General features: G+C 38.0%; 1 long non-coding RNA gene across 1 annotated transcript in view; it reads right to left on the minus strand.

Moving 5' to 3' along the window:
• LOC113110661 (uncharacterized) overlaps positions 1-7,443 on the minus strand; it is a 38,471-nt gene extending 31,028 nt beyond the window's left edge. The window contains exon 1 of the long non-coding RNA XR_003293188.1: positions 7,184-7,443. This is a non-coding gene — a long non-coding RNA (uncharacterized LOC113110661). The remainder of the gene's footprint in view (positions 1-7,183) is intronic.
• Positions 7,444-11,494: the final 4,051 nt, after the last annotated feature.

Here is an 11,494-nt window from a genome sequence, read left to right on the forward strand (position 1 = left end):
CCTGCTCAAAATCCTTAGTTCATCTCTCAAAAATAAATATCTGTGTCAATGAACATATCACTGCCATCAGAATGACAAGTCCTTGTGTCATAGTGTACGGATAAGACAGTCAAATTGCTTAGTCATGTTGTCAATATAACAGTTTACTCTGGAGGGATGATCTGATGTAAACTACTGTATTGAACAATATGCCATATGCTTATGTATGCCATATATCCATTTCAAACGTACACATTTACACATTACTGTATGTGGGATATTGACTGAAAGAGACTGGATAGAATTCCCAGTTACACTTTTACAAAGTCTGACCAAAAAAAAAAAAACCTTTACAATGTCATTGTGATATAGAAAAGGAAAAACAAATATGGACACAAATATGAAAATAAGTCCATTTTCAGAATGTGTAACTCTTGTGTTGTCCTCTGTCTATACAGTATAAGCTTTTCAACTGAAGATTCATGAGATGAACCTTTGAGCTATTTCAGAGAAATGGTTTATCATTGGTTTATCATCTACATTCTCTTCATAAGTCAAGATTCACTTGGACAATTCATGCCAAATGTACAAAAAGTCTAATAATAATGTGTAAAAATAAATATAAAAAGTGTGCTAGGCAGTTTTTGACAACTAGATTAACCATTTTGCATTTAATGACTTATACGATGAACTAAAGACTAGATGTTTTGAGGGGTAAGACTGTTGCACAGAAAACTATGCAATACGTTTTGAGCAACATGAAATGAGCAACTGATAATGTAGGAAACTGCCGATAAACATGCATAATCAATTGCATGAATGTACAAAAGCAATCGCAACTTGTTCAAAAGAATGAGAAACTGGTTTTATGATGTGTATAAATAACTAGATGATGTGGAGGTTGTACAAGTAGTTTTGAGAATTTCATTTCTGTTTTGAAAAATGCACCAAAGTGACTGAGAAAAACTGTAAAATCTCACAATTGCAACATTGTTTTGCATAATTGTGAGTTTAGATCTTGCGTAATGACTTTATATCTCACAATGTTGCATTATTACTTATTTAGGATTTTTTTTAAAAACAAGGTTCGGAAATAATTTGGTATTGTGAAATAATCAACAATAAACATGAATTTGAGATTACGTTGATTCATAAATATGCAATTGTTAACACATTAACGAATGCTAATTTATACAGATGTTTTTTCTATGTCACAATGTGACTATATTTCGCTGTCTGATTTTATCTCGTAGTCTATATTTATATTTCTCAACTGCATTCCAATTTGTTTAACGTAACTCTGACTTCACCACCTAGCTTCGACATCTGATAATGAGACTTTGTTTCTCTTAATTGTAACTTTGTATCTTGCAGGACTTTATATCTCATGATATTAGTTATTTCAGTAACATTTTACAATAAGGTATAATTATATTTATATATATATATATATATATATATATATATATATATATATATATATATATATATATATATATATATTTTTTTTTTAGATACCTAATACATTAATGTTGACAAACAGAACTGTATTGTGTAGAGTACAACCCTTATTTTAAACTTTAAACAGGTTTCCAGTTATTATTTACTGAAAGAGTCTCAGTGGTCCTCGTCTGAATGGAGTTTTTTAGTATAGCAGCGTTCCACTATATTGCTTTGTGTAAAGGTTTATAATGCCTTGAATTGAACCAAATCAGTCTGATAGTACATAGACACTCCTCTGTGAAATGCGTTTTCTTAGTCTCTCCAGCTCTTCATCCCAAACATAAGTACCTGCTGTCAACATGTTGCATTTTCCCAGACTTCCACCTCTCGGTGGCCGATGGGCCATGACGTCATTGAGCTCCACCGTTGCCGAGAAAGTCATATATGTCGAATTCAACGCGAGAGAACGGGTGAAGCGAGGAGGAGAGGAGAGGGAGCGGGAAGAATCTGTGTTTGCCATCAACAACTCAAGAGAGCAGAGAGCCGGCAAGATTGATGATCCCTTCCCTGAAAGTAACAAAAGATCTACCGCCCATGAGAGCCTGCTTATGTGGCCTGATAGACTTGTCATTCTCTTAATAAACGCCACAGATATGTCAGCGGCAGCAGCAGTGCAGCCTGAGGTGGACCCACCCAGACACAGAGGAAGCTCCATCAACCACAAACCCTTAAAATATGCTCAGAGTGCCCGAATACACACACAGGCAAAGTTGATTTTGAACTGATTATATAATTTAAATTGGGCAAATTAGGTTCATTTCCAAAAACACTACACTCAATGAAGAACCATTAACATCCACAGAACCTTTCCGTTGCACAAATATACTTTATAGCGGAAAAAGGTCGTAAACATAAAATGTACTATGAAAAAAATTGTCTTTGAAGAACTGATAGGTGAAGGGTTCTTTAGGAAACTAAAAATGTTTCTTCTATACAGTAGCATCACTGGAAAGAAAATCAGATGAGACTAGGGGCAGTGTACACAACAATGTTTTCGGCAAAAAATGGGAAAATACTAACAAGCTGACAGCGCCTACTACTGGCCTGGCATACATAATACAGCATTTTTTGGATATGTGTAAACACGAATCATTTTAAAAACGTTGTCTGTGTATATGCAAAACAAAAAAAATTAAAAATGCAAGGGCAAAACTTTTCAGTTTATGACTACATCATTGTTGTGTAAATGTAGCCTAGTTTTCCCAGAGGAGGTTAGAGAAATTTGTATTTCACAGATCTGAATGGGCCATGTCTAAGTTTTTCACACATGACTTCTGTAAACATTTCAGAGCAAATTATCTGCTATTTCAAATCTGGATGTTTTTTGATTACTGATCCCAACTAACCTACTATTTGCGCACTAATCTTCCCCATGTTGCATCTCTCATTGTGGACTGCATCTGGAAAAGTATTGTAATACAAAAATAAAATGATAAAATATAAATATTAAATTTAATTGCAGAAACTGCACATATCTGCTTGGGGTAAGATACTGTAATTAATTCTCTACACAATTATGTGGGTTTATTATAAGCAGCAACGTCTAAATTCATATGAAGTTTATTTAAATAAAGGTAATATAATAAACTTAAATTATCTAAAATAATTAATTCTTATTTTACTTCTTTAATAAACATGACTAAATAATACAAGTGAAAATGTTTCTTAGGGTATTATTTAATACATTTTTATTTATTTCAAATCCTATTATATACATATAATACGGACCCCATACCATAACAATCTCATATTAAATATTTTTAGTAGTTTAAGGACGAAGTAGGGAAATGTTCATGTCATATGCCCAGATGTCAAAAGCAATTGCTGTTGTACCCATTGGCTTGAGACTGACAGCTCAGGCCTCAGTCTCTTTACATAACTGTCCAATCAGATTAATCCTGCAGGGAGGCAGCCTAAATTATGCAGAGACACTAGGAAATTAAGAATACGTTAGCATGTCATTTTTTTGTTTGCCAGTGGGGTATCTCTAATAAAGAAATTACAGACTAATGGCATATACAGAAATTGTGGCTGTATGGTTACACCAGAAAAAAAATAAAATAAATAAAAGTGCAATATGTGATTATTGTATGGCATGCTTAAAATTACTTAAATATTATATTTTTTTATTTAATTAAATTAGAAATGAAATTGTGCATGTGAATCTGCACTCAAATAACACCATCCTATAGAAGCTGAACCTGCAAACATGTCTACAAATTCTCTTTTTAGGAACCAAAGTTTTGGGAGGATTGCAAGAAAGAATCTATGAATTTGAGGAGAAGTGTGGAGAATGCTGTTTTGATAGCCAGAGTGAATCTAAAATGCCTTGAGCTGTAAACACACATGCAACCCGACACACACACACACACACACACACACATATAGACAGATATATAGGCCTGGACACACACAATAGAAATGAAAGACAGAAGAAAAAAAATCATCACCTCCAGCATTGCCATTTTATAGAGTCTGATGCCATTTACAATATTTTGAGCCTGCTGCCATTTACAATATTTTGTTATTTTTCACCGCAAGAGCCGCTGTCTCTGTCACAATTCAATCTCGGCTTCTCTCCCTACACACTGTATAATGCCTAGTTAAAGGCAGCAGTGTGTGAAATGGCATTTTAAAATAAATGAAAGTGACTAGGAAACAGAGGGCTTGGGAGATATTACTGTGTCAACGCTGACAGACAAGCCCTGGGATGGGCTGTGAAGTTATCAGGCCAAGAGAGACGGCGCTGGATTAAATAAAACTCCAGTTTCACTGCTGCTGTGTCACCATCACACACTCTGCCACACTAACGTTGCTACAATGCAGGGCCTTTTTTTTTTTTTTTGCAGCCCATCAAGATAATATGCTCAGAGACCTAATGAGATGGCTAATGTATCAGACACTCTTTCAGTGAATCTCCTGAAATTCCCATATGAATTGGTGCCTTGGCTCAGATAATACAGCTAATACAGGAAGTGAATTGTACGGGTTGACATACAATGGAGCAGTGATTCCCAACCAGGGAACGTGCATGAGAAACTTGAAAAGATTGGGATTTTGCCTATAAAACATAATATATGTATAATATTGTAAATAAATAAATATATATTATTATTATTTTAGTCTATTAAACACTACCAATTAAATGTTTGGGGTCAGTATTCGGTAAGATTGTTAATGTTTTTGAAAGTCTGTTATGTCCACCAATACTCTCTCTCTCTCTCTCTCTCTCTCTCTCTCTCTCTCTCTCTCTCTCTCTCTCTCTATATATATATATATATATATATATATATATATATATATATATATATAAAAAGCACAAATTCCGAGTATGGGTCACCATACTAAGCTGTATGTCACTTCACCTTCTTTCTTATTGCCCCAATCATATCTTTATATTTACAACCCTGCATGTGTCCTCTGGGTCTGCTAGGGGCAGAAAAAAACTCTATGCATGTGGATTTACCGCAGTCCCTGTCCAGCTATCGGAGAGAAATCTCCGAGCCAATCTCATGTGTTAAAGAAGACCAATTTCCCCACAGGGAGCTTTTCATGCTGGACAAAGCATATTGCCTTGCCTTGGTCCACACATACTCAGGTTTAAGTAAGAACCGCGTGCACTCTGTTGAATCGCAGTGACTGTCAACACGGCAGTACTGTCACATTCTTCCCTTATACAAGCAATAAAGAAACAAGCGAGTGTAGGAAATGAAAATGATATCTACACATCACCTGACTATGATGTTTACTGGCACGATCAGAAATTCCACAACTGATTGTACCTCAAATAACAAGCGCTAACCTGCGACAGACTACTATGAACATCTGGTAGTGATGGCGACAGTTCAGAAAATGCCGATGACGAGACTGATTTTTTAAGACCTGTTTTGACATGTTCCTTGCTCACTTCTCGGGAGAGTGTGGCTTATTCAATTCACTGTCAAAGCTCTATAAATATTTATCTTGCATGATGCAAAACATGACATTAGGGAGAAAAAGAGTGTGTCACCTGGTGGAACAAGAAGAGAGAGAGCGTTTGAGTGACAGCGCTACCAGATGTCGTCTCAGTGCAGATTGTCTATGACTGTGTTGGCTCGTATAAACAGCAACATGTACCCTCTTCGGCAGACAGGATTAGACATTTGAAGGAAGAATATGGACAGCTGATCAGGATGAACAGTGCTGAAAAAGGCCAAGGGTCAGATCAATGCTGCCGAAACGTAAAAGATGTAACAGGAAGTGCAGACATACTGTACACTGAAAGAGACTTTCAAATGTATTATCCAAATCCAGGGCATTTTTTTTTATGTTGTCAGCAGGTTGTCCACCCACTGGGAATTACACAGTGCCTAAATAGAGCTACATGAAAGCCCTCTGATGTCTAAAAACATTACTAATTTCACAGATAGCCCTGTTTAACAAACGTGATATGGTAATTCAGGAATAAATGTAGTGCGTTGCAGCAACTGGCATTTATATATTATAAATATTCCTGAGTATGAGTTTATCATTTTAAAGAAATGTTTTTGAATATTAGGCCTATATTGGGAAATTCTATTGTAAATTGCATAACCGTAGTGTTTCACTTCAGGACATTAGTATTCATATTGTGCTTCAAACCAAACTCTCAGGTGAAGAATTTTTCCCTTCATTAATAAACATAAGAGCGGGGATCAGGGTAACCTTTTCAGGGAGGATTGTGGAGAACGGGGGAAATAAAAAGCTAAACATCTGTGCATGTGTCAAAAACCGTTTCATATTCCAAACATGTCTGGCAGTAATGCTTCTGTCTCATCATGGGAATAATAAGCAGTCAATTATGAATTTGTCACTATTATTATTATTATTATTATTTTCATCCAAAGTAAACTGAAGTTTTCTGCAAATTAATTTCACTGCAATAAAGCTATATGGCAGATTTAGACATTTGTCAGTTCCGTATATAAATTGTTAGTGTAATTATGATATGAATGTTATGGATTTTCGTTGTTTTTAGTTTTAGTTTGATTGTGAAGTGGATGAAAATCATATAGGTGATTTGGTGCCAAATGGCTCAAACTAAAATAAACTTCTCAAAGGAACATGCATCTCAAACTTAAAATAAAGACATGTATAAGTCAACAAGCTTTTTTTCCATAAATGTGACATCTGCCATGCAGTTATCATTGTATTCTACATCATCAGTCAGAGCAGAGCCAGACATGTTATCATAATCCGGTTATAAAGCTACAAATCAAAGCAGCCCAGCATCAGCTCTTTCATTCAGAGCAGTGCTCGACCACACTGAGGAGATATGCTTGGACATTCTCCTCTGATGCCATTCAACAATAAGATCATGGTCTATATGACTCAGCCAGTACTTGTTCAAAAAAAACCAAAGGCACAAAGAAATGGAGAAAGCATTAATCTGCACAAGACATCTGATTGTCAAGAAGTCTGTGAGATTCTCTTGGTATTAAACACTGCCATCTGCTGTCTCTACAACAACAGCATCGGTTCACGGCTGTGTGTGTATGTCATGAGCATGAGCACAAAGGACCATTTGTCTGACTCTGTGCATTACAAATAATAATCATTTGTGTTTTTGTATCTGCTTGTTTTATCAAGCACAGTCATTTTCTGCATACCATTCCATAACAAATATGATTCATTCAGACAGTTAAAAACAAAACAACTGTGTTACAGACAGAGAGCGTTATACCTGGTGAGCCATTTAATGTTGATCATGGCTCGATAGAGGCCAGTGTCCACAATCCATCTGCCAGAAGCCCCACGTCACAGTGTGTGGCCTCACAAACAGACAAGACCAATTAGTGCCTCGACAACAGTGATTACTGCCAGAGGACGGCTGAGACACACACACTCTCTCCCCATCATCCATCTCATGCTCAAAATCACATGTGGCATTTTCACTGATGATTTTTATTGGATCGTTTACCCAGCTCCATCTGTAAAGTGTACTCCAATATGTCCACATGGCTACTGGAGTGCTGCAAAGCAGGCTGGTTAGAATGGCTGTGGTTCCTTGGTAACAGTTCTGGACTGTGCAATCAGAGCATGTACTTGTTTTGAATGGAATTTAATTGGTGTGATGATAAATATATAACATTTAATGCGACCCTTTGAAGTAAGCAAGTTTTTATAATCATACTTAATTTGAAAATCTTTGTTGCATAAAATGCTTGAAATGGGTGAATAAATATAAGGCAAAAAATTGGTCAAACAAATATACAGGTTAAAAGTTTGGAATAATTCAGATAATATACACACACACTTTTTTTAAGAATTGTATTATGCTAATTTTGTGCTCAATTATTATCAAATATTAGTGGTGGTCAATATTAATAATGGTTTTTATTAATATAAATGTTGAAAACCATGATACATTCACTGATTAATAGAAAATTCAAAAGAACATCATTTATTTTAAATACTTTTTGTAAGCTAAGAAATGTTACAAATTTTATAAGTACTGTCATTTTTAATCAGCGTTATTTATTCATTGCTGAATAAAAGTATTATTATTAAGCATTATTATTATTATTATTATTTTAAATCTTACCTCAAACTTTTGAATGATGTCAGTTTTAACAAAACATTAAGCACAAAAAGGAAATGTTTTTGAACATTAAATTGGTATAGAAGAACGATTTCTGAAAGATCTAAACATGCAGCTTTGCCATCAAAAGGATACATAATATTTTAAAATATATTCCAATAGAAAAAAACGTTATTTTATACTGTAATAATTTTTTACAATATTACTGTTTTTCTGTATCTTCTATTAAACAAATGCAGCTTTGGTGAGCATAAAAGACTTCTTTCAAAAACAAACGAACAAAAATCAGATTTATTCCAAATTTTTATGAATAATTATTGTTTTTTCTGTTGTTGATGATTGTTGTTTTTTTTATGTTGATGTTGATATATATATATATATATATATATATATATATATATATATATATATATATATATATATATATATAATCATATTAAATAATATTTTAATTATTTGCTGACCTCAGACTTTATGTATACAAATAAATAAATAAAGCAAAAACAAGATTGAGAGAGTGAGGCAATAAAGTTTGTGAGCTGTACAAGACCCACTCAAAACGCTGGACATTCACCATACACCAAAAAAAATGACTTTTTTAAAACCTGGATTACTTTGGGGATGAAAACCCATTGAGTCATCATAATAAGCTGAATTAAACGACTAATAAAAATAAAAGCTTATTATCAGTCCTGCCCACACTCCTGCGACTGAGGGTGAGCTGTATGCGATCTTGGGGAAAAAACATGGAGCAACGTATGGACCTTATGGACTGGTCTATGGAGATAATCCCTAATTTTCCTGTTTCCCCGCTGGTTCCGTCCAGCCCTGATCCCCCTGTGTACCCTCTTAGTCTCCCACTCCTACCTCCTCCAGTCAGTTCCTATGCTCCATTTCCGCTGGTTCCGCCCAGCCCTGAACCTTCTGTGTCTCCGCTGGTTCCGCCCAGCTCTGAATCTTCTGTGTCTCCGCTGGTTCCGCCCAGCTCTGAATCTTCTGTGTCTCCGCTGGTTCCGCCCAGCTCTGAATCTTCTGTGTCTCCTGTGTTCCCTTCCGGCCTCCCTCTCCCACCTCCTCTTGGATGTGCCGGTCCCTCTGCTCCACTTCTGCTGGTTCCGTCCAGCCCTGATCCTCCTGTCTTTCCTCCCATACTTCCTCTCTCTCCTTCTCCTAGACCAGCCAGTTACTCGTCTTTCCTGCTGGTGCCAGTCAGTCCCGCAGCTCACCCTCAGTCCGCGCCATCTGGGCGCAATGGTTCGCCGCTGGACTGCCAGTCTCCAGCTCCGCCTTGGCGTGTTAAGGCCCTGTCTCCGCCTCCAGCCTCCGAGCCCTGGACTCCTCCTCGGTCCCTCAACCCAGCGGCTCCGCCTTGGCTCTTAGCTCCCTCGTCTCCACCACGGCCTGACATCCCACCTGCTCCACCGGGCTCCCTCGTCCCTCCGGCTCCACCTTGGTCAGTCGTCGACCATCCGCAGCCTCGGGACTCCACTCCTCTGGTTCCACCTCGTCACTCCATCCCTCGGGCTCTGTCAGGCTCATCCTTCCCTCCGGTTCCACCTCCATCCTCGGTCGCTCCGGCTCCACAGCGGTCTGCCAGGACCCTGCCTCCGCCTTGGTCGCCTGAGCCTTCTGCTCCACCTAGGCCCTCCGGATCCTCGACGTCACCCTGGCTCTGCGGCTGTGCTGCTCCATCTTGGGCTCCTCACCCACCGGTGCAGTCTCCGCCTGTCGGCCCCCTGGTGTCGTCGACCCCCTCCTTCACCATGGCTCCTCCCGCCGTCGACTCCACCATGGATCTCCGTCCTGGCTGGTCTCTGGTGGACCATCTGGCTCCTCCTGCTCCGGGCTCCTCCCTCCATCCACTCCGCCCTGGTCCCTACCTCCACGCTCCCTCGTCACCTGCTCTTGGCCTGCTCCTTGCCCGCCTCCAGAACCCCCACCCTCCCTCCGCTGGTATTCCTCTTGTGGTGCGAGGATGCACCGTTCCGGGAGGGGGCGAACTGTCACGTTTATGAACTTTCTGTTTCCTTTTTTGGTCACCTTCCTCCTAGTTTTGGTTAATTGATTCTTCCCACCTGTTTCCAGTTCCCTCATCACCTCCTGATTGTTTAAATACCCGTTCTGTTGAGTTCTCCCTCGTCCGTGATTGTCTGTAAGTTTCAATGTAGATGGTTGTAACCTAACCTAAATGTGTTACTGCTGAATGTAATCTAGTCTGTTGTCTTTATCCTCCTTCATTGTCAGTAAACTCCTCATTTATTCCAGATCCTCCTCTTGCACTTTATTTTACGTTTAGCACACTACCTTAGTTTGTAACAAGCCTACAGTTCTGGAGTTAAAAATCAATGAGACATTAATGTTATTGAACAGAGCATAAGGTTTCAAATAAGATGACTTTTGTCCCTTGAGGGAGTACAAATAAAATAAATAAGTATTACAATTTCCACACAAAATATAAAGGTGTCCTGAATAAAATGGAGAATTAAAAGGGCAAGTTAGCAGCTGCATTACAGACCCAATAGTTTAATGAATAAGGCACTTGCCCCCTAAACCAGGGATTGCAGGTTCGAGTCCCATCTGTGGTGTCTTAAAGCAGACTGGCGCAGCTTAAGCATGCTGGACCCATAACCCAGAGGTTGATGGATCAAAACCATCCTCTGCTAAGACTATTTAACTTCTAGACATGCCTGAGTCCCCAAAAGAGGGGCAAGAACAACAGGCTGGTCATGAAAAGTTTGGTTCTTTCATAGTAGGGGTTCATCCAGAAGACTCTGCAGGGCTCGACATTAACGCTTGTCCGGGACAAGTGGATTTTATGAAGGGGAAAGTGAAAGAGAATTTTACTTGCCCGACTGGACAAGGAACCTGATTAAAATATTAATAACAAACAATAACTAGGGTAGCACCGAAACATTTATGATTCAGATTTTATTACTTTCAGTGTAAACGGTGACTAATAACAGATAATTCAGTCTGAATCGTGTAGAAATCAAAACTATAAACACAACAGCACACAAAGAAACAAACATGAAGAAACATACTGCGGTAGAAAAATATAAATATTATATAATGTATGCAACATCACACAACCAGAAGTGGTGTTTTCCCGACTTTCAGCTCGGTTGCAAATGTGATATTGATTTTATACAACTTTAGTTAAATAAACAAGTAATATTATCTGACTTAAATTTTAGGCACATGGATTAAGCAAAGCCACAGCAGAACAATCGCTCATGTCAAAGCTTGATGTCGAGCCCTGAAGTATAGCAACTGTTTTCCACATGGCTAATAATAGGAAATGTTTCTTGTTCACTTAATCAGCATATCCGAATGATTTCTGAAATATCATGTGACACTGAAGACTGGATTTACGATGCTGGAAAATCACAGGAATAAATTACAAATTAAAACGCATTAAAAAGAAAAGTATTATTATTAAGTTATTTTATATGT

The sequence above is a fragment of the Carassius auratus genome, chromosome 2 (genome assembly GCF_003368295.1).
Source record: "Carassius auratus strain Wakin chromosome 2, ASM336829v1, whole genome shotgun sequence".
Lineage (NCBI taxonomy): Eukaryota > Metazoa > Chordata > Actinopteri > Cypriniformes > Cyprinidae > Carassius > Carassius auratus.